This window comes from Mastigoproctus giganteus, chromosome 11, assembly GCF_048544385.1.
Source record: "Mastigoproctus giganteus isolate SK-2022 chromosome 11, ASM4854438v1, whole genome shotgun sequence".
Lineage (NCBI taxonomy): Eukaryota > Metazoa > Arthropoda > Arachnida > Uropygi > Thelyphonidae > Mastigoproctus > Mastigoproctus giganteus.
Genome location: NC_143585.1, coordinates 7,745,157 through 7,769,167, shown reverse-complemented (window position 1 = coordinate 7,769,167; position 24,011 = coordinate 7,745,157). Strand labels below are relative to the sequence as shown.

The 24,011-nt window shown below is 37.4% G+C and overlaps 1 protein-coding gene and 1 pseudogene across 1 annotated transcript in view; one reads left to right on the top strand and one right to left on the bottom strand.

The window, feature by feature from the left end:
• The window catches only part of LOC150077673 (uncharacterized), a 372,161-nt gene that overhangs the window by 33,312 nt on the left and 314,838 nt on the right, over positions 1-24,011 (top strand). The gene's annotated exons all lie outside the window — the stretch shown is intronic.
• The window catches only part of LOC150077674 (coatomer subunit beta-like), a 217,166-nt pseudogene continuing 203,009 nt past the window's right edge, over positions 9,855-24,011 (bottom strand).

The window sequence follows — 24,011 nt, the reverse complement described above, 5'->3', positions numbered from 1 at the left end:
TAGTTCATATGCATAGAGATATTCTTCAGAAAATTATTCTCCGCAGCTGTAAATTCATGTCCAGAGGCCAGAGATTTCGATGTGAGTCTTTTGGCTGTTGGAATATAATTCTCATTTCGATGTAAAACTCGTGCTCACTGGCTGTGAAGAGTGTTATTTCCATGCATTATATTATAACCCGTAATTCACAGTCGTGCAATAAAGATTATTTATTTGTCTATTGTGCCAGAGAGCTGGGAGCGAATAAAAGAATTTCTCTTCCCATAGTGGAACTTGCTATCGATTTTCTTAAGCCGAGCTTCATAAATACAAAGTGCAACGTCATCGAAGATTTTCTGTGTTGTTTTGGTAAATCACCGGAAGCTGTTTCACTCCTCAAAAACTCCCAGCTGTTTTTGATTTTCCATTCTTGTTTCTGACGTTTACGCTTACCATTACGGTCACAAAGCCTTTTTCTCCTTTTTCCACCATCCCAAATTTATTTTTAAAGGCCAGAACAGTAGCGGATTTTGGATTTCCGGGCAAAAGTTATTGGACCTCGGCTCTTCACTGGCTACCTTTCTCTATTGAATGTGATGCAATAACCGGAACGCTGTCGCATCGCATCAGTGCCAGCGGGAGGCATGTGCGGTAGGTACAGCTGCACACTCCCCACCGTCAACAGGTGAAATATTTTAATCCGCCAGAATTCTATTTTCGTCCAGTATGTAGATGAAGCTTTATTGTTACCACGTATTTTATTCTTATGAGTAAAGGATATTTATTTTAGTAACGACCAAAAGTATTTAACCGTATAAAAATTTTGGTTTCATCCCTAAATAGTCATCTGTCTGGCCAGGAGGGTATAGACATACACTGAAAATCATAACATTTTCAGTTACAGGATTATCTTAAACGAGGTTTATGTGCATATTTATTCCCGATAGAGATATAGCAGTTACTTCAAGGCAGCGTTTTGAGTAGACAAACGCTTAAAATATACAAATCGATAGAGCATACATAGCTAGCATAGAAAAATATTTTAAAAAAAAATTAAGTATTTTATTGTTCTCTATTCTAAAATGGGGGGGATATATATATTTGGAGATAACAGGCAGTCTAATTCCCTTTCAGAACTCTATTTTCTCTTTGCCATTCTCATAGCGATAGTGGAGCACCTTATTTTCTGACAAGTACTTCTCATAACTGGGTCAATTGGCATGTTTCTTTTAGGATCGGTATTCAGTACGATTTCTGGTCACAAAATTGTCCTGTGTCTATGTCCAAGACGTTAATGAACTATATTGTGTTTGTAGGGAACATATTTTCCGTAAACTGACCAGGTTGTTGAGAGTATAGCGGAGTGGCGGTGTGGGTTGATGCGATTTCTTCCAGCTATTCTTGGACTAAAGACAACACAAGACTGGGCGCATCAGTTCGCCCAGTGAGGAGTTATTGTAAGTACATGGATGTTCCTTGGTGCGATCAGCTGCTTCCAGGTTAGGGGAGGGGCTAATTATCATGTAGAATTTCTTAAGAGATGGTAAAGGGCTTGCCAACTATTCTGTTCATCCACCTGAGAAGCCAGTATTCCAGACCTATAAACTTATTTTGACATGAAGCGGATGACTAAATCACTGATGAACACAAAGCATTTCTGTGATAAGATAACGTCAGCTTAGGATTTATCATTTTCACTAATTCTTACTTGATTGTCCTCATGGCTGCATGTGTTTTAGAGATCTCGTGTTGGCAGAGTGGTACTGAAACGTGAGGTCATTATCCTAGGTAAGATCCAAGTCTGTGTGGGAACTAACCTTTTTTCATTCATGACCAATACACGAATACCTTAATGTTATTTTTTATTTTCTTTTTGGGGTGGGTGTGTGTGTGGGTGTGATTTGATCGGTTTTCTTTGAATTCTTTCGCCCTAGAAGCTGTTTACTCATTGTGTAATGCACGAAAAAAAAAATAAATAAAGATCAAAATCAAAATATTTACCCCTTTAATATGTGAAAATACAGTAAATTATATCTGCTGTAATGAAGTAATTGTTAAGCGATATTCATTAGGTCAAAATTTGGTAGAACAAAATCAAGTCGTCAGTAGTATAGGTATCATAACATGAATATTATTAAAATTGTTTTATTTTTACCAATCCAGTTTTCTGGATTCAGCCATTGTTCGGTTGTGATATGGTGAAAAAAATGATCTTATTCAATTGAACAAAATAAGCTAATTCTTTGAATTAGCTTATTTTGAAGCTACCTAATTCTTTGAATTCTGAATATCTGGTAAAATCGTAATAATATTCGATTAGTTTTGCGACTAGTGCAAAACAATTATGTTACTAGTGCAAAACAATTTTCATCTTATTTGTTTTTTTTTTTTTTTTTTTCTGAAGTGGAAACTCGTAATGGAATTCACGGATTCAATTGCTCCCGGTCCTGATAGTTTTCTAGTCTGTTCTATAAGAAATGCTGTAAAGTGGTTATTCCTTTCCTCACTAATGTTTTCAATTTCTGTTTATCGAAGGGTTTTTGCCTCCAGATTCAAACAAGTTCATAATTCATCTCTACAAAACGGACCTTCTAATAATCATAAAAAATTCAGACAAAATTATCATCCTCAAAGCTAAGATCTTTGAATCGTTTATATGTAATAAGTAACTGTCTTAATAACTTTCTATCAGTTTCCTAATTGTTTCCACGTTGAAATATTCGATAACCTCCAATTTTCTATCATTACCTGATCAAGGTCAAGGAAAAGTAGTGGATGCTGTTTTCCTGCATTTAGCTGAAGCTTTTGTTAGAGTTAGCTATACTCTCTTACCCATAAACCATATGCCTTCGGAGTCCATGCACTCCTCCCTTCTCGATTTAGTCCCCCCACTTCCCGTCTTATCTTCATTCTTTCTTTGTCGTCGATGTTGCTAAATCTTCTCTATTATCAATTAACTGGGATGTTCCTCACCGTTCTCCTCCTTTGGGTAGGGTGACCAGACGTTCCACTTTTATTTTATTTTCTTCATGTAAAGCCGTTTTTCCGAACTTAAATGTAGGCTATTTAAAATGAATAATATATATATGATTTCTTTAATTTAATATGACATTTAACATTATCGTATTAAATAACAACATACTTACTAATAACGATTACAGACCAATTGCCATAGGATGCACCTTCCTCAAAATCATGGAAAAAGCCATACTCCCTGCTCTCACCCATCACATGTTCGGCCACAAACCACCATACCTCCATAGTGTATGGTGGTTTGTGTTACCTGAACGATCCACGATCACCAACTTCATGGACACATGGACACACTGTTTAGAATTGAAGGTACCTTAAGCAACAAAGAGCAACTGAATATTGTGTTCCTCGACATTAAGGCGGCCTTCGACAATCTGTCCATCCATGCACATAATGCATGGATGGACAGATTGTCGAAGACAGACAGATTACTTCAGAATTTCTGGCCATATTCTAGTTCTCCTTAAGAAACTCCTACATTCCAGGACCTTATGCATCAGAAATCAGAACCATAATCACCGCATTCTCTGCTCCAGAGGGCTCCCCCATGGGGGCGTTCTCTCTACCGCCCTCTTCTCTGAATCTTTAAAACCCTTCCTCGCAAATCATGCCAACTTTACCACGTACGCAGATGATATAAAGTTCTTCATCGTCACAAAATTCCCCCAGTCTCTCCAATCTATCACTGTGAGCTCCAACCGACAGCTACATGAACTGGAAAATTACCTTCATGCGATTGGGCTCTCCATTAACAAAGAGAAAACCTCACAACTCTATCACCAAGAAGAGAAATACCAACGATGTGAACATCATTATAGCGAACTTCCCAGTTAAAAAAGTCACCCAACATAATAGCCTTTGTCCCAGGTGTCACCTGGGACAAAGGCCTCACTTTCTTGCCTTACTTTAATGCCACTCGAATGAAAACATATGCGGCTTTATGGGCAATAAAACAGGAGATCTCCAACTTCCATAACCCGCACCTTATCATCAAATACATTCTTCGATGCATAATCCCAATTCCTTTATATGCCTCGACTATATGGTCCTCTGCACCCTCATCATACCAATCCAGGTTCCTATACCTGGAATACTACTAGATTTTGAAATGGCTAAATAGGGTTGCCGGTCTAACACGTACAATCTCAAAATCTGTTCTGGTCACCAATCTTAATATGCTTCCTTGGAGGTATCACATAATCTATAGGAACCTTCTTACCCTCTCTCAGCTTCTATCCGGAAAACTGAGCTCACCTAATATCTGGGATATCATCGCCAGACCGTCAGATAGGAAAATATGCCAGACCAACGCATCCCCATACAGATCGAAGCTGCGTAGCATGCCCTCTCTGGACAACATGTTTCCACATAACTCCTTCCAAATATTGAATAAGTTAGCCATAGACGTTGAGAAGCTCTGAAAGGACAAAATATACGGATCTTCCACTCTTGCAGGCATGTATGCCCTCGTCATGCTCCAGGTGAACTCTCGGAGATGCCGCTCTATCCACACTTTGTTGTATCTGTATAAATAAATCTTTATTTGTCCTACCATGTACTTTTATACGTTGTATCTTTATGTTTATGTAACTTCTACAGAGGCTGTTTAAGGCCGTGTATTGTATCTGGGCTCTGTACACAATGCATTTCTCTGTCATTATTTATTTAATTTCTGTATGTAATTCGTGTCCTCTAGCTGCATAGCTATAAAGGGACATTTCTTCGGAAACAAATTGATGATAATAATAATAATAATATGCATTGTGTATTTAACTTGCTGATGCCCTACTTATTGACATCATGATAATCACGAGCATTTTAGAATTATTATAAAAAAAAACAGTATCGAATATTCTATTTAAATTTAAAAAATCGAGATGTGTAGCTTCATAAAATGATAACGCTATAGTCCTTTCACACGGTGAACTCTGAGCCATCTTACCACGCCTGAAGTATATAGGAAACAGCGGACTCTTTCAGACGGTCCATAGTGAGCCAAGGCGTCACTGTCAACCATTGTTTCCTATTACACTTCAGGTGGAAGTGATGGAAGTTGACTGTGTGTGAAAAGGCCATAACTTTGGCAGAACAGTGGAAAAGGAAAGATAAGCTGAATAATGTGGTAAATAAAAATATGAAAGGTATCGACCGCTGGCACATATAATTCTTGATTGATTCAAGCAGCTGAAAAACTCCATAAACAGATGTCTTGAGGCTAAAATCCGTTGTAATATTTACACGTCTTCACTTATACCTTTGGAGTAGAAAGACTGAAGACTTTGCGATTTATGGGAGTTCCGTATTAAATGTATTTTAAAAAGACATTGGTTTCCCTTCACTGTTCCCTGAAGTAGAAAGGGATTTTAAGCACTGGGGGATTTAGCATTTCTGGGGCTCGATGTGGGAATTCTTTTCTCAGGCCCATTGGGAAAAATGGTATATTCAATATCTGTAAAAAAAAAATCAAAAAAAAAAAAAAACGAACAAAAACAAATAAAAAATAGCAATTGTAAGAATATTCGCTATAGAATGTACGGAGACTTCTGCTGCACTGGAGAAAAAAAAATACAAGTAGAAAAACAAAATCTTTTAGACAAAATAAGAATCTAATTAAAACCTCTACGAATAGAATTATCGGATTTTTTTGTGTGTCTTTTCTTGTATAAAACATGATAATAATACCTGAATTGGAATTTGTGTTCTTACAATTGATTATTTTACAATTTTAACGTGGAGCAAAAATGGTATTATAGATCTGTTTGCTCACTGTCGTATGAAATAATATTAGCTCTGATAATATTAAATTGCCCCAGAAAAGTCAAGGAGGTAAAATTTATCTCATCCTGGTTTTTATGGTTAGGTCCCAGAAATGTCCTGATTTTTCGATTTTTTTTTTTTTTTTTTTTTATCGTTTTCGAATTCGTTTTGTCCCGTTTTTCATCCATGAAAATCTGGTCACTACCTTTATACCTCTCCATTTTTTCATCACTGCTATACACGACATCACTACATAGCTCAACTCTTTTTAGGTCACAGTCCAGCTCTTCGCCGACGACTTAAATCATTAAAGCCATCATTCCATCAAGTCATAGTACCTCCTTAGAGCATTTTCTTGACTATACTTAATTATTATGACATAATCTGACTCATCTGGCTTCTAGACGTTTTAATAAATAAGTTATTATTAGTATTATACATATGGTACAGCCATCAGCTAAAGGGTGCAGTTACACAGCAGTACATATAGAAATATGAGTAAGGAAATGATACTAAACAGTACAAAAAATGAGATGTGTAGTACAATTTTACAATTAAAATGATTTTTAGATAATAAGGATATTCATAGTGGTTAGGCTATGAACAATTTTAATTTTAAATAATGTTTAAAATTACAATGATATTTAAGATTATAATTAAATTCACAATGAAATAATAACCGTTGCATTGATTTAAGGAGGGCATGGTCGCATTATCGACTTAGACCATATTAAATACTAACTGTATGCTATATGGCTTTATGGAATTTTGTAAGGCTTCAGAGATCAGCTTCAGAGTTCGATGTGCTGGCAGTTCTCCTGTATCTATTTTATGTTTGGAGGGCGTTGATGGGGGAAAGTCTTGTCAGACTAGCCTTATTGTTTAGTGTGGTTCGATGCTGTATCCATATATCATCGTTAGTTCCTCTAACATATATAGCTGATATAATATCTGTTGCAAATCAGGTGCATCCATCTGCTTGGTGACCCAATTGAGAGGGGGGTATTTGGATATTATGGTACAATCAGACGTGAAGGATACCATGTATTATAAGCATGTAGCCAGAAAGACGCACTGTATTTTACTTTTTCACCTAGGGAGTAGGTGGTTATCCCCATAGTCCTGTTATACAAGTTGAACTTGAGACCGCATTTGGAAGAAGCGCAATATTTTTCTAAAGAAAGACTGATCTTGAAATGGTCCAAAGACGGCACTCTAGTGAGAACGGTGCCTCCGTGGGCAGGAGCAGTAGTGAGTAGCACACACTTCTTGATTAGACCAGGGTTCGAGCCCGTGACCACCAAATACGGAGGATGCGGAAAGGTCAGGGAATGACCACCGCATATCCCCGGAGAAATATGGCCTTAGTTGCTAATGCTCCTAAAAACCAAAATAACAACAACAACAACTAGTGAGAACAGGAAAGGAACCTCCATATGAGAAGAGACTACGGAAATGTGTATTAGAGGGCATGGAAAGTGGGATGTATTTCCATTTAACCTTGAAATGGGTCACAAAAACCAGAGCGAACATAAAAACAAACTATTGGTGGAAACTAATACTGGACCTCAGAAGTTTCTTTGGTCAGTATATTATCGACCACTGGAAAACGTTTGCTTACTCGGGTTGTTGAGGTTGCTAATCTGGCAAAACCAGATGTTGCATAAAATAACCTTGTGTGCAGCCGACCAGCAAGGCTCTGCAAGTTATTTGAATGATCACAAAAGAACAGTATAACACACAAAAAAAAAAAAAAAAAAACGCGCATACAAGCAAGGATAAAAAAAAAAAAAAATCCGGACTGAATTTGTTAAAAATGCCTGAACATCGAATAAGAAAAAACAACACAAAACTTTATTTTAACCGAGAAATATCTAGTTTTTTGTTTTTTTAACAGTAGGTGTAACAGTTATTTTGCATGTTACAGTGTTCCGCATGAGCATAGAATTTTAAACCTTGCTGAAGATGAGAATGCTAGATTGTTATTGTTTTTTTTTTTTTTTTAAGTTTTATAAACAGAGATCTATAATATTTTGTTTTTTGTTGAATAAATTAGCCCCAAAGGCTGTATAAATGATTTTTTAAGCATGCGGTGAAAAAAATATCAAGAAGAAGATTATCTGAAGGGCACAAGCGCTTCAGAAAAATGAAAGCAATTTACAGTATCATTGACGAATGTTAAAGTGTGGAGAGCCTTGTGCGTTAAAAAATAACGAATTCAGCTTCCGTATTATCATTATTTGGATCGATCATCAAATAAGAATTGAAGGTATAACTATGAAATTGGAATATCATGTATTAGTTGGCAAGCCAATCTGATATTTTAAATGTGAAAAGATTATTCAATTTATTTGTTCCCAATTTAGTGTATCCAATGAGCTTTCAAAGGAACTGATTGAAATTTGATCGTAATACAAGATTTATAAAATAATAGCGATAAGAGATCAACAGGAACAGGACGAAGTTGATAAATCTGGTGATGATAGCGATATTTTTTCCTTTTTTTTTTTTTTTTCCAGTTATTGATCTCTGGACCTTACAAGTTTCTTTATCCATCAGTATTTCCTCTTCTATGCAAGAGCGTGGGGAATGGGGAAGGTGGTAAGCTTTCCCCTCCCTATATTGCAGTCCAAACCGCCTATAGGGAAAAGCAGACCATCCTGCAGGTGAGAATGTGTTCTCCAGAGCCCATGATTGTTCTCTATTTCTATTACTTTTTTTTTTTTTTTTTTACTTTACAGGGATAAATACTGGTTCACTTGAAACAAAATACTGCAAAAAATAATAATTTAACATCAATGTACAATAATCAGTAATACACGAACGATTTACAGATTTAAACAAAATATAATAAATTTTCTTGATTTTTCTTTCTTTGACGCAATGTGTACTCAGTAATGTATTAATAAATAAATAAAAAAGTATATTAACGGTCCTCCTGCGTACGCTCATAACAGTGATCGTATTATTTCTCTAAAAGCGAGTAATTTCAATTCGCTCGGAACACAGTTTGCATATTGAGAGGTTTGAAAAACACCGAATAACTTCACTAGAAAAAGCCCTACAGCTTTCGTTTAAGAGCGGCTAACTATAGTCTCGATTGAAGAAGACTATAAATTCCTTCAATCGTCCACAGGAATCGAACCCCAATCTCTCCAAACGGTTGGCAGATGGCGATGCATCTAAGCTCTCTGGCAGGTCAGTGTATTGATAAAATGTATTGCTGAGAGCTGCTGTAAGTTGCTGCTAGGTAGCACCGAGTTTCAGAGATAGACTTAGCTGTAAAGTTGGTGACTGCCAATGAAATATGTGTTAGGCTTCGCTGCTCAGGAATAATATATGAAATGATGCCAAAAGTAGATAAGAAAGAATGGAACTTAAGTAATAGTTCACCATGGATGGTCTGATGAGGCTCCAACACAGTATACAGTCACTAAAATGTTGCAGCAACAACTTTTTAGTGAGTGAGTAAATATTAAATTTGAATGGCAATTTGTGGCAGGAATACCCATTAAGATTACAGTGTTTCAAAATCAAAAGTTCTTTACAATGGCAGCTACATGTCAAATTAGTACACAAAACTGGTATGTGTGTGTGTCCTTTATAGTTTCAATTTGGAATTAGTTCAAAAAGAGTCTGATAATTATGATAAAAACTTATTTTGCGCGTTTACTTGAGATAATGTTTAAATGTTTATGAAAAGCTCCTTTATGTTAAATGTACACGATTTATAAATAAATATTTATGCTAACCCTTAATCCTTGAATGCTAACATTTTAAAAAAAAATAATATTAATAGGACGAATTTCACCTAGCATGTTTTTGGTAAATTAAAGTTAATTATTTTGCGTAAATCAGGAGAGAAACGAGAAACAAGAAACAGCACACAAAAGTAGTCGTGGTAGTAGTAGTAGTAGTGGCAAATGATGCAAGAAATCACGCTTATATGTCATCATTCTTTACACTTTATTCTCATATTCATACTTTATACAAAAAAATTGATTTTCTACGTTAACAAACACAGGGTGAGGGTGAAGGTGTACACTTCAGCAGCTCTCATAAAAGGGTAGCAGAATTTTAAGCTCTTAATTCAGTCTTAATTGGTGTTTTCTGTGTAAGATGAACTTGTCATCTAAGCTTAAGGCCATACCCTGACTTTTGGCTCTGATCATAATGTGATCTGTTGCTGGAGAATCTTCATTTAGGGGATTTTTCTCAATGCTTACATTTGCTAAAGCATATTCACCAAATATTGACCTTGCATAAACATTTTCTGCGAAAAATCCAGTCCCCAGAAATTGCCTTTTCAGGAGGAAAGCATTTCATGTTTGTTGATTCAAAATGCTACAGATAGGCAAGCAAGTCTGCCAGAGAAGTATTTACTGATACTTTATTTTCCATTCAAATTCGGCTCACATTTGTCGGATTTCAAGGTTAGTACAAGATGCAGGAATAATGTCATCGATAATGTCAATATGAATATTATTTAATACAACTACATTGTTGATCCATTAACATCATACACAATATTTACAAATATAATTCCATTCTCTGTAGAGGCAACCTTCACACTTGCTTTAATATATTACAGAAATCGTGTGGTGCAAGAATCACTGGAGTTTGCTTCTTTACAAGTTTTAAATTACTAAGTGTAGCCAATTCTAATGTACAGTTCTGCAGAGTATCAGCAGTCTACTTTACAATGTATACGTCTAAACAATATCATACTGATTAACATGAACATATGCTTCAGCATATACTGGATCAGCGAAACCAATTAACTGAGCAACTTTGCTAAGTTTCGAAGATGACAAATCGCCAGATTCATCTTTCTTCGTAATGACAATTGCTTGTAAAAGACTCAACTTAAACGTGTTTTCAGTGCCTCCCAGTTCTCCTTTGATATTAAGTGTCCATATGAAATTCGATTATCAGTTTGAATAACAATGCTCTTCTTTTATTTAGCTTTCTGATTTTCTTGTTCTTTATGCTGGGCTGTCAGCATTGTAGCCAAAAAAATTCGGCATCCCCTAATATAAATATCAGTTATGAGTAGAGTACGTTCTATTAAAGCTTTTACGCACATTGATAATCTGTCTATGTTATCATCATCACCGATTTTCTTAATAACTAAACCAGATTTACCAAGATGAACAATGGAAACCATGATCAACATAGCTTCAGCCAAAATGTATTCTGTTTTTTTTTTTGGTTCATTCACTAAAATGATATAGCGCTTGCTAATTTTGTTAAATCAGTTGCTCCAATAAAATAATCACCATTCATCAGATATGGTCTTTGATCAGCCTTCTTTGTAGGAGCAGTACTATACGTTTGTGTACCATCGGTTCCATCTACAGTCACTAGACTTGCACTGGTGCGATCATAGTAGCATAGGTTTCTTTTTCTTCCTTATTTTCCCCAGCAGCTTTTTTTTTTTTCATCCCCAACGAATGGTATCTCACGGAGGCTTTGATGAATTTCAGTCATAACACTCTGGAAGTCTACAACAGTGCAAAAGTATTCACCAAGTATTAAGTATCTATAAAGAACTGCAGTGAACTTTAGATGACTTGATGGTTGAAAAAACTTAAAGAAGTTTGGCAATAATCAAAGGCTCAAACTGCTCAAAATAACTGCTCAAATTGCTCAAAATAACTGCTCAAACCGTTGCATTGCTTCTCTTATTAATATTAGGACATCTATTGCAGCTTTATTATTATCCGAAAGGAATTCCAACAAAACAGGAATAATCATAGGGGCAGCATCTGGAAATTGTAAAGTGCGCACCAAAAGCTAGCGATATTTACCAGTACCTTCATGTTCAACTACATTGTGTGTTTTAGTTACTTCTTTTACGGTTCTTATACGGCCACACCATATTTAGTAGTCATACGAGCTTGAACTACAGTCACTGAAGCACGCGTACTTGCGCCCAATTCGCCTGACCGCTCGGTTCCCAATACTGGGACCAAAGGGAATGAAGCGCAACTTCTACAGCAAATTAACATTTGCTGTAGAAGTTGTGGCAAATGTTAATGAATGATTGCTAAAGCAGGTATTCAGATAGGTTTAATAAAGGGATCATGGACCATCAATAGAAAGTTCATAAAGGAGAATATCTAGAAACCATGATAAGAGTATCCTGAGTCCCCTAGGTGATGGACCCCATAAAATACCAGTCCATATTTCGTCAGGACGTCGAGCCGTTCGCTTTCGAACACGCCAACTCAGAACACCTCCAATCAGGACGGAAGTTCGTCGAACACCTGTCATCAGGGTCTACTTCCAAAATATCAGGTCCATTAGGAACAAACTAGACTCAGCAGAACAGATCTTTCTCTCCCAGGTCGCTGATGTGGTGTGCCTCGCAGAAACGTGGCTTCAACCTAATCAAGATACACTCTTCTGCTCAGCTATTGCTGGTTACAACATGCTGTCTGCATCCAGGGAGCAATCTAGAGGCGGTGGAGTAGCCATACTGTACAACTCCTCCCTATTCTCATATGAGAATTCGACCTCAACTACAACTGAAGATTTCGAAGCGATTATAGTCTCGCTACGCTTCCACTCCAGCCACATTGATATCGCATCTGTGTATATTCCCCCAGGGCCTACAATTGAAATTATTGAAGATTTGGGGAATTGGCTCTTAAACCATCTTCGTCCGTCTGCACAACGCCTTGTTTGTGGTGATTTTAACCTGCCTCCAAACCGACATCACCTCTTTATCAGGCTCTGCGAGTTCTTCAAATCCATCAACATGATACGGGTCAATGAGAACCCCACCAGGGGATTGAACCTACTGGATCTCGCTTTTGCTTCAACACCATGCACAGCTGAGGATGATCCCATCGCATTCTTCCTGTCTGATCACCAGCCCATAGTGTTGACATGGTCATTGCAGGTGCCAAACTTCAACATCCCTGACAACAAAATAGTCAAATACGTTTCAGCACCTAAATACCTTAATCCTCAACTCTGTGTAGAAGCAGCATCTTGCATTCCTTGGGATGTCCTCATTGACTGCGACCTCAGCCTTGCAGTGACACTCCTGTCTGACTGGATTAAATCCGTCACCGACTATGCTGCCACCAAACGAGTAACAGTAACTCCCCGTTCCAGATCGTGGTGGACTGCTGATCTTAACAACAGCTTCAAAATGAAACAAGTCCTACATAAGAAATGGAAGCATACAAATGACAGTAAAGACAGAATCGCTTTTTCCCGTGCCAGGGCCCACTTTAATCGAAAGAAAGCTGACGCAATCCAAGTGAACCTTAACCGCACTTTGAGGAAAGGAAAGCCATTCTATGCTGCCCCACATGGTGGATTCAATCACATGCTTGATCCTCAAGAATGGCTCAAATACATCGCCAGATTTTCAAATACAACCACAGTCCCATCTACAGTTGTCCAGCCTGACTATGAAAACCCTTCAGATGTCCTAGGGACTATCCAGATCACGGAACAGGAGCTCATACGTGCCATCAATTCCCTTCCCACAACAGCCACTGTTGGGGAGGATGGAGTTCCACAATTTATGACCAAATGCTTAAGCACATTCATCATAGGCCCTCTTCTCTCGATCTACAACAGATGCCTCGCTGAGCATTATTTTCCACCCCAGTGGAAAAAATACAGAGTGTACCCCATCCCCAAAAACCAATTTGCCTCAAACGTCAGCCAGTTCAGACCCATATCAGTTGCCTCTTGTCTGTTAAAAACTCTTGAAAAGGCTTTGCTACCCACAATCACTCAACAAATCCTCCAGACGAAACCACCTGAAATCCATTATGCTATCGCAGGAAAATCATCAATCACTAACTTGGCAGCCACCACAGAACGCATTCTCTCAGCATTCGAACAAAGAGCTGAGCTAGCAACCACATACCTCGACATAAGCGCAGCCTTTGATGCCGTGTCGATTCCGGCCTTGCTCCTCCTACTTAAGGAGAATTTTCACATTCGAGGTGATATGCTGTGCTTTTTGGAATCACTTCTCAGTCACAGAATACTTATTCTCCATCGGCAGCAACATACCCTATCCTGCGACATTACTGCTGGAGTACCGCAGGGGGGTGTCCTGTCTGGTGTCCTGTTCACAGCCATTATCGTGCCCATTATTGCCTCAACGAATGGTCTCCTATGCTATGCCGATGACTTCAAACTGCTGACTCCAATTAACCCTGGCGACGACCCCGCCCAGCTTAGCAACAGGATCAATTCCCAACTTAAGGATCTAGAATTGTACCTGGCAAACTTCAATCTAAAAATCAACCCTCTGAAGTCTGCTCAGGTTATATTCTCCCTTAAATCCATGCCGACAGTACTCAACGTTTCACTCGCAGGGGTACGAATACCAAACGTACCCTCGCACACAGACCTTGGCGTTCTGTTCGACCAAAAGATGTCCTTTGTCCACCAGATCGACAAACTCAGTACCAGATTTTCTCGTCTACGGTGGATCTCAAAGCAGCAGCTGCTACACTTCCGACATCCTGCCACTGTTAAAAGGTTCATCACCTCCACCGTCTACCCTGCCATTCTCTATGGTGCAGAAATATGGGCCTCTGCTGCACAATACAAACCTTAAGCGGGTGTACACTGCTGAATACTGGCTACTGAAATGGGCGAATAACAAGCTTCGGCTACGTCCCGCTACCACAACTACCATGATGGCACAAGCACTCGACATCCCGAGGTTGAAGTTCCTGATCGTTGAAAAGAGGCTGGTCTTCACAGCCAAACTCATCTCAGGCCAAATATCATCTCCAAATATTTGGAATGCTTGCTCTTGGAGGATTCCACAGCCAAGCCTAAGGTCGGTACCAGCACTTGTGGCTCACCACAACAGGCTTGTACTCACCGAAAGATTTCTGCCCAAGCAGAAGCTCGCTGCCCTCAACCGTGTGGACGCCGACATCGACACCATAATAAGTAAAAAGAAGGACAGACACAAGTTTATCAAAGCTCTTGAAACCTGAATCACTGCCAACTTGTATTTGTTTTTCTTTATTTGTGTTCAGCTCCTTGTTTTTATGATGTATTTGTATTTCTTTTTGCATTTGTAATCTGTATTTTGTAGCCTTTTGTATGTGTTCGCTATATTTTGTAGCCATTTGAATTTGTACTTATGTTATCTATATGTGAACCCCTGGCGCTCGTCGCCGTGATGGGATATTGTGCTGTAAATCTACTTCACAATAAAGATTTATTTATTTATTTATTTAATCTAAATGAAAAGAATTAGCAGCTTGAGATTGAGATATACCAAAAAAAAAATGAATCGTTCTATTTACTGTTATCGAAATTAATACAAATAAGATGAGTAAATACAGCAAGGTTAGAAAAATGGATTTTTTAATTTAATTTTATTATTTAAAAATGTTATTTTTTATTTGGGGGGGGGGGAAGAAAAGTGTTCCATATTTCATTAAAATCAGACAAATGGAAATTCACAATTATCATTTATTTTATTTATTGTTTTTTTTTTTTTTTTTTTTTTTTTTTTTTAATAATTTATCCATGTGTGGTATACATGGATAAATGGGCTGTAGCTGATGCTCTAGATAGATTTTCATGAAATTTTATATTTATCTTTTTTCAAAAAGAGTTGTTGGGCTTTTCAAAATTTAATTAAAATCAGATTAATAGAAATCCCCCAATTATTATTTCTTGTTTCCATACCGCATATGCTATCCATATACCGTGTACATATTGATGTATATATTGCCGTGCTCTTTTAATAATTGATTCTTACTATAATTGCTCTGACAATTATTTTCTATAAAATTGATCATGGGAGTTGAATTCTTATTGCAATTTTGTTTCGTTTTTTTATTACATCGTCTATGTTTATCAATTTCACTCATGCTGCAATTTGTGTAGAACAAGTATTGTAAATGGTTTTAATTTTTTTTTTGAAAAAAATTATAGATAGCTTAATGAGTTTATGCATATTAATGCGAATGGCTCCATCCTCCTTTTAAATAATTTGACTTTAAACGAAGTATTTAGAAGTTAATCGTGGTAAGATTAATATGTAATTACTATTACATTTTTCTTTTGTGGATAAAATTCCTTTGGGAACATCACGATGCTAAAATTCTCTTCTATGCGTTTTTCTCTTTTTCGTTTATGTTATTAACGCCGCGTGTTTTGTTTTCTTTGTTTCATAGTTTTATTTAATTAGCGAAATGTATGCAACAGTATAAAGGTATAAATAATTCCGCAATTAGTAATCATCGTTTCAGTAAGGAACCAAATTCCTTTTCGCTCTTATAAATTCCTTTCCTTAACTGATAATTAATATCCGATTTGTTTAAGCTACGATTATGATCACTTTTCGACTGGTGTGGTATGCAATATTATGCATATTTTACTGTAAAAGGAATTTCGCGTGTGTGTGTGTGAGAGAGAGAGTGTGTGAGTGCGTGCTTAGTATGATTACTTATTGGTTTTTATTATATCTTCAGACCACGGTTGGAATGCAGCGGAGCACATCAGTCCGTTCTGAACCATCGTACGCATCAGTAATGGTGTGTATATACTTAATTATTAAAAATAAGATGTTTAATTAACGAGCCGTCCAATTCGTATAATTTACATTTCGACCAAGGCATTAGAGATATAAGCGGTTTTTACATACATGTGACTAAGAAGGGGAGGGAACTTTTTTCCGAAGCTTAGGTTGGCGTCCTGAAAATATTTCAGAGGAAAAACAACAAATGCAACTTTCAGGTCTTACAATGTTGAGTTGTTCTGAGTGCAGGGAGGAACCCAGAGGAAAGGCTACTGTAGGTAACATCCCATCTAAAGAAACATGATCAAAAGAGAAGCAAAAAAAGAAACTAAGAAATTTTCTCTAAGTTGTAGTAGCTCTAATCCTCAGCCTCCTCCCAATAAAATCAAATAAATTTTGTGTTTATGCTCTGAAATTACCAAATAAGGTCAAAGGAGTTCACAAGACAGATATATTAGCATTACCATATTTAGTATTAGTTGTGGGAAATGATGCAAGGAAACAAGCTTGTACAGCATCAGTCATAAAAACAAAACAAAACACTTCCTACATTGCCTGTCCATCCCCTCTAATAATTCTTTAAATTTTAATAAAACTACCCACTTCCACAACACCAGATTGAAATTTGTTCTAACAATCAACTACGCTGGTGTTCAAAGAAAGTGCATCACCTAGGAATTTAACATTTCTAACCCTTTTTCGGGATGGTATGTTACATTAATGACTAGCATCACAAATAGAAATATAAACAAAAGATATTTACTAATAGTTAAGGCAAAACTAAGTAATATTTGACAGGTGCTCTCAAAATATTCCAAAATGAGCATTTGCAACCTTTATACAACAGTTTTGGTAAACACGACAATTATGCCTGAAATTTTATCAGAAGCCCTCAGTTTTCTTCAGTTTATCATTTTAAATGGAAAACAAAATGAAAAGTTCACCAGGTGCAAACTAATATTAAGTTGAACCGCCCCTGGCCCTGATGACAGCAGCACACCGTCGAGGCATTGACAAGGTCAATTTCCGAAGATAATCAACTGATAGTTCGTGGTTTCAAACACCAATTATAAAGTTCACGAAGGGTCTTTGGTTTCTTTCTGGCAACTGAACATTCCACACGATGCTAACAGTTCTCTATAGGATTCAGGTCTGGGCTGTTACCTGGCCAGCTAAGAGTTGTAATGGACCATTCTTCCAACCATTTTTTCACCTGTAACATGTAAACACGTTACTGTCTAACCTCTAATGCAGAATCAAACCTAAAGTAACTACATTAGTGCCTACTTACCTTTTCGTCCGATCAGTTAGTTTAACTTCTGTTCCGGGTAAAATAATGGAGTCACTGGTTAAAGATGCATTGCAGGATCATCTAGACAAGACTGCAGCAATAATTCAGACACAGCATGGGTTTGTTAAGGGAAAGTCTTGTCTGACAAATTTAATTGGTTATTATGATGTGGTCACAAAGGAACTGGATGCAAAAAGTTATTTTGATATCATATACTTGGATTTCAGGAAAGCTTTTGACACTGTTGCGCATGGAAGACTACTGTACAAATTGGAGCAGAATGGTATTAAGGGTAAGTTGCTACAATGGATAAAAGGATGGTTAAGTGGGAGAAGACAGAGGGTGGTAATCAATGGGTGCTGCTCTTCGTGGACTAATGTTATTAGTGGAGTCCCACAGGGTTCGGTGTTGGGTCCACTGTTGTTTTGTATATTTATCAATGATATTGATGAAGGTATATCAGGCTTAATGTCGAAGTTTGCAGATGACACGAAGGTTGGCAGGGTTGTTAATGACAGTAATGGCAGTGTGCTACTGCAACAGGATCTAGATAATTTGGGCAGATGGGCTAAGAAGTGGCAACTGAAGTTTAACCTTGACAAATGCAAAGTACTGCATATAGGTAGAAGTAACCCCAGAGAAACGTACCAACTGTGTGGTACTACACTTAAGGTGGTAGAAAATGAAAAAGACCTGGGAGTAATTGTGCAGTCAGATATGAACTTTTCTGAGCAATGTAGACAGGCTGCTAGGGCAGGTCATGGGGTTTTGTCAATGATATATAGGAATTTTGCTAGCAGGGAAAAGGAGGTGATTGTCCCTCTGTATAAGGCAATGGTCAGGCCACGCCTTGAGTACTGCGTACAGGTCTGGAGGCCTCATTTTAGGAAGGATGTAGATTTGCTTGAGCGTGTACAGAGAAGAGCAACACGATTGGTGAGGGGAATGAAGGGATCCTTTTACCAAGAGAGGCTTAAGTTCTGCAAATTGCAGTGGCTGGAGACTAGGCACCTGCGCGGTGATCTGATTGAGGTCTATAAGGCCTTGAATGGGTTGAGCACGCTGAATTCTGATGGGATCCTCCCACTTGTTCAGAATACGAACCTACGGGGACATAAGTTCAAATTAAGAAAGGATAGATGTAGAATAGATGTGCGGAAATTTGCCTTTAGCCAGCGGGTGGTTAATTGCTGGAACAAACTTCCATCTGTCGTTGTGGAAGTTGATAGGTTAAATAAATTTAAGGAGGAACTGGACAGGCATTTGGAGGGTATGGTGTGATTTTTTTATTTTTTTTTATTTATTTATTTATTTATTTATTATTTATTTTTTTTTTTTTGGCTGATGCTGCATAAGCTCCTACACTTGCTTTCTTGCATCAAGTGCCACTACTACTACTACTACTACAAGGAGCAGAGTCGTCCTGAAAGATGCAGTTACTTGGCTGGTTGAAATGGTCTATAATGGTTGGCAGTAATTTGCCTTCCAGTATAGCCAGGTATCCATTGGCATTTACTGAACCTTTTATAAACTGCAGGTGACCTACTCCGCGATACGAAATGCACCCCGATATCATTTGGCTGGCAGGGAATTTCACTGTAGACACCATAGAGTCTGGATGGTATTCTTCACCACGTCTCGTTTGTCTCCCATCAGAGCCATGCAGGTTGAATTTCTTCTCATCCGAGAAAATAACTGACTTCCACTGCTCGGGGGTCCATTTGATATGCTCTTTACACCAAATTAATCGAGCCTTTTTCATTTTTTTGTGTGAGGAGGGGCTTCTTCTTAAGATGACGGGCTAGAGGTCCATTTTTTAAGAGAAGTCTTCTGACTGTTACTGCACTTGCTACCACTCCTGTATGTTCTTCCCATTCTCTTTTCAGCTCAGACAAAGAAGTGTTACGGTTTTTAAGGCATAAGCGCTTCAAAACGTGGTCCTGTTTTGGCGTAGAGACTCGTTTGCGGCGTCCGTTTCCTTTTTTTCCTATCAGCAGAACCAGTTTGAATTTGGAAAGAAATCTACTCACTGTCGACTGATTACAAGACTACTATAAGCATTATGACGGACATAACATCCTTCCACAAATAAAGAAACAATAGCATTCTTTCTTCGTAGTGTCAACTGCACGTAACTCGCCATCCTGATACAGGCAAGGAATGACTGCAATTCTTGTAGAGCGTGCTTATATAGCTGAAAGTAATAGCTGATGCAAAATTACGTCATCACCTTTCGTGTGTCAATCTTATCTGATGCAATCTGTAAGAAATATTGCCATATACTTACGTTATTCGGACGACAATTACAATTTTAAAGGGTGATGCACTTTCTTTGAACACCAGTGTATATTCTGCTGAAGGCAGTCAAAGAGAGCATATGTGTTAATCTGGCTTCTGAAGGTAATTAACATCAGTTGTCCGGTAAACAAATTTTTTGTTTAAAATTTTTTTAAATTTAATTTCTGTAATTTTTAAATCTCATTTCGATAATTTGGTATCTCTCTGTACATTAAAAAAGTTTTCCTCCTAGTGATATTTATTCGAGCCAATGTGAGAAGAGAGCGAGGCAATTACATCAGTATAAATGCAATTAATTATTGACAACTGCCTCCATAACATTGTTGTTATTATTATTAGCCATATGGTGCACCAGCCAAAAAAAAAATTTCTCAGTTACCCTGAGAGAGAGAGAATAGAAGGGAATCACCAAGAAAGAGAAGAATGATGATATCCAGCTGAGGACCCTGGGTGTGCCAAGCATACCCACCAGATATGAGTCCCTGGGGATTCACCAACCTTTTGCTTTACTGTCTGACATTTGATGTTCCATTGTAACATTTTTATATATTAATGAATATTGTATAGTGTTATTTATAAATACAGTAGTCTAATATTTTGTAAATATTTTAAATATTTGTATAGTTTATTTTAGTCCTGCTCTTTGGGATGGAACAATATTCCTCATGCATTATGGAACCCGAAGCAAAAGACATTTTCCTAAGTGACCTATGTAAACGCAGGTAAATAATTACGAAGCAATTGAATTCCGCACACTACAAATACACAGGTAAATAATTACACAGATTATTTCCTGATTAGATATCAATCATAGTGACATAGTGTTTTTTGTGAGGCGGCACCTGGGGATCTACCCCAACTCTGCATTTTTACTCTGTGTAGAATACAATATTCTGCATAAGGTCAGGGTGTGTGTTAGTGTGTGGGTTGTGTTGTTCCTCTGGTCACTTAGCCTGGGGAGAGCCACCAATACCCCCACTTTCCATCACCACCCCGGGGAGGTGGGCCAGACCACATTAGGAGAGAAGAAAGGTTTGTCGGCTGAACCCTGGTCATCTTATGTATCAGTGAAAGTTTAGTGGAATATGAGTTAAGTTAACCCCAGGGGCTCGGCACATCCAGGGGCCTTAGCTGGATATCATCATTCTTCTCTTTTTTGGTGATTCCCCTTCTACTTCTAACACACACACTCTCTCTCTCTCTCTCAATTCAGAAATTTTTTTTTGGCTGGTGCAGCATAAGCCTCAGGCTTTCTTGCACCATATGGCTAATGATAATAATAATAATAAAAGCCGAGTTGGCAATGTTCTAAGGGTAGCAATGTTTCATACGAGTGGGAAAATAAAGCTAGGGAAACAAGCCTAAATAACTTAAATTAGGGTAATAAACTGTAGAAGAATACTTAGTCTTAACTGTGTCTATAGTAATGTCAGAAGCATTGTCAATAAAATGGCTGAATTCGAACTCCTGGTTAGAACAACTAATGCTGACATAATAGGGCTAACAGAAACATGGTGGTCCCCCGTTCCCCTAGAAATTGGGGATGACGAGTTCCATTATGGTATGTATAATGTATTATCTTCACTTCACAACTGGATTGTCATGTTTGCAATACCAGGGTACCTGCCCACCCACTGATGATAGGCCAACAAGCCTTGAAACGGTGGTGGTGGTCCCCACTGAGAATAAGCAACAATAGTCTTCTCTTTTAGTGAACCGTTACATATCCAGGGTAGTGCAATACATGGTAACTCGTTGTGAAGGAAGAGCACAATATGAGATACAGATAAAATGATGCCCTTCAAACTACTAATGTAGTTTTTTGTTTAAGAGTTGTCTGTGGTGTATTTACACCAATATTATACAATGTATTTAGGAAAGATAGGAAAGGTAGAAGGGTTAGAGGGGTCATGCTTCTTATCAAAAGCAGCCTGGGTGTGAAAAGAGCTTTTGCTGAGTCAGAAGTTACTTCTGCCAGCATAGAATCTGTGTAGTGTTAGTTAGTTGGAAGCAAAAGTATAACAGTGGGAGTAATCTACAGACGAGAAGATTGTGAAGAGTATGAAGAGAGTCTCTGCAACCAAGTGTGAATGTCTTATTATGGGTGACTTTAATCTGCCCCTAATTGATTGGAATAAGTGGGGAGAGAACTGGCCTTGGGGAACAATTTTTTTAAAATAAACTAGATGATTATTATTTGTACCAGCATGTTAGAGAAAATATTAAAAGTAAGAATATTCTAGACCTCATCATTACTCACAAATCAGATGACATAATGGGGCTTAAAGGACAGGAACCATTGTCAGGTAGTGTCAGTCATTCAGTCCTTAATTGGAAATAAAGAAAGATGTAGTAGTTAAAGGTAAAGGCATGGGTTTTAATTTAAGAAAATGGGACTATGGCAGTTTAAGATGCTACATGGCATCTATAAATTGGGAAAACTGCAGAGGGAGGATGAATACATTAGAAATCATGTAATACTGTACCTTCAAACAACTAATCACAGATGCAATGAACACATATATAGCATTAAAAATATATGACACAAGGAGGTTGCTGGAATACTGAGCTAGTTAGTCTAATAGAGCAGAAAAAGACAACATGGAAAAGTTAGAGTGATGAAAAGTACTGAAGCCTACAGCTACAAGTTGATCTGTAATAGTGACATAGATAAGGTTATGGTGGCCAAGCTGAGTATGAGAAAGTATTGCATAAGAGAGCAAAGAATGGAGACAAAGAATTTTTCATATATGTGAATACAAAGATGAAAAAAATGAATTGGATTAGACCCTTCTGTGCTGGGTATGGGAAAGTCTTAGATAACCCAGCTGATGTTGATGAATTGAATAAGTACTTTGCATTGATTTTTACTGATGAAAGATCCTTTATGCTGAGAAGAGGCTGTGCAAGTGAGGCTTAGCCATCTGAAATTAGTGTTTTTTAAATTACAGATGAATGTTATTAGAAAAACTTTCGAGACTAAATGCAAGTAAGGCTCCTGGAGTTGATGGTATATACCCAGTGACTTTGATGGAGACAGCCAGAGAGTTTATTTAACCATTGAGATTAATTATGAGGGCATCTTTGAACTTGGGTGACATTCCTTTGGATTGAGGAAGTGCCAATGTATTGCTAATACGTAAAGGCAGTTTCAAGAATGAAGTCAGCATCCAGGGATATTTAGATAGAAATGTCACTCTGAAGGATACACAATATGGTTTTGTTAAGGGAAAATAATGTTTAAACTAACCTGGTAAGCTATTTTGACACATTACTTATGAGGATGTAGGGAACAATTTCAACATAGTTTATTTGAAATTTAGCAAGCCTTGGTCCCTCACGAGAGGTTACTGTATAAGTTGGAAAATGTTGGGAGTACTGAACATTCTAAGGTTCATTGCAAGTTTAAAAATTATGGGATTGAGTCAGTCTGGATTGGGAGGACAGAGACATTTTTGGGCTTTCTTATCACAATTGCTGTATTAGCCAACCACTGACAAAGTCAACCATTTGCTTGACAAAAATGACCAGTGTTTCTCCTGTCAAATCAGAAGAAAATGGTTCTTAAAAGTCAGGTGTTTTCCCCTCAAGTGGGTTAAAAAATCCCATGATGCATATGTATTGCAATACACAGAGAGTTAATGTGTTAAAACTTAATGATTCTCCAGAACAGTGCTTTAATCTCCCTTCCTCTATAAAATCCTGAGACTGCCCCTAGATGATTATTCATGTAAAATGTGTGAGACAGTTCAAAAAATTTTTATATATTAAATGTTTTTAAGGGAAAGTATAATTTTATATACCGTTCAAATGTATACAATTTACAAAATATCATCAGAGAAGTCCAGTGCAACTCAGTATTCACTATGTGATTCCCACATGGCCTTTGTTGCTAACCATGTTAATACAAGAACTAAGGTATTCTAAATTGAGAAGTGGTATTAGTATTGGCAATGTGATTTTGCCTTTACCTTGGCAAAAACAAAAAATAAATAAATAAATAATTTCCCTACTTCATATGTCCACCCAAACTTTATAATAAACTGTCCAATACTTCTTTAATGAATTAAAATTACCCACTTCCAAAACACTATGTGAAAGTTTATTCCAATAATAATTACTCTCTGG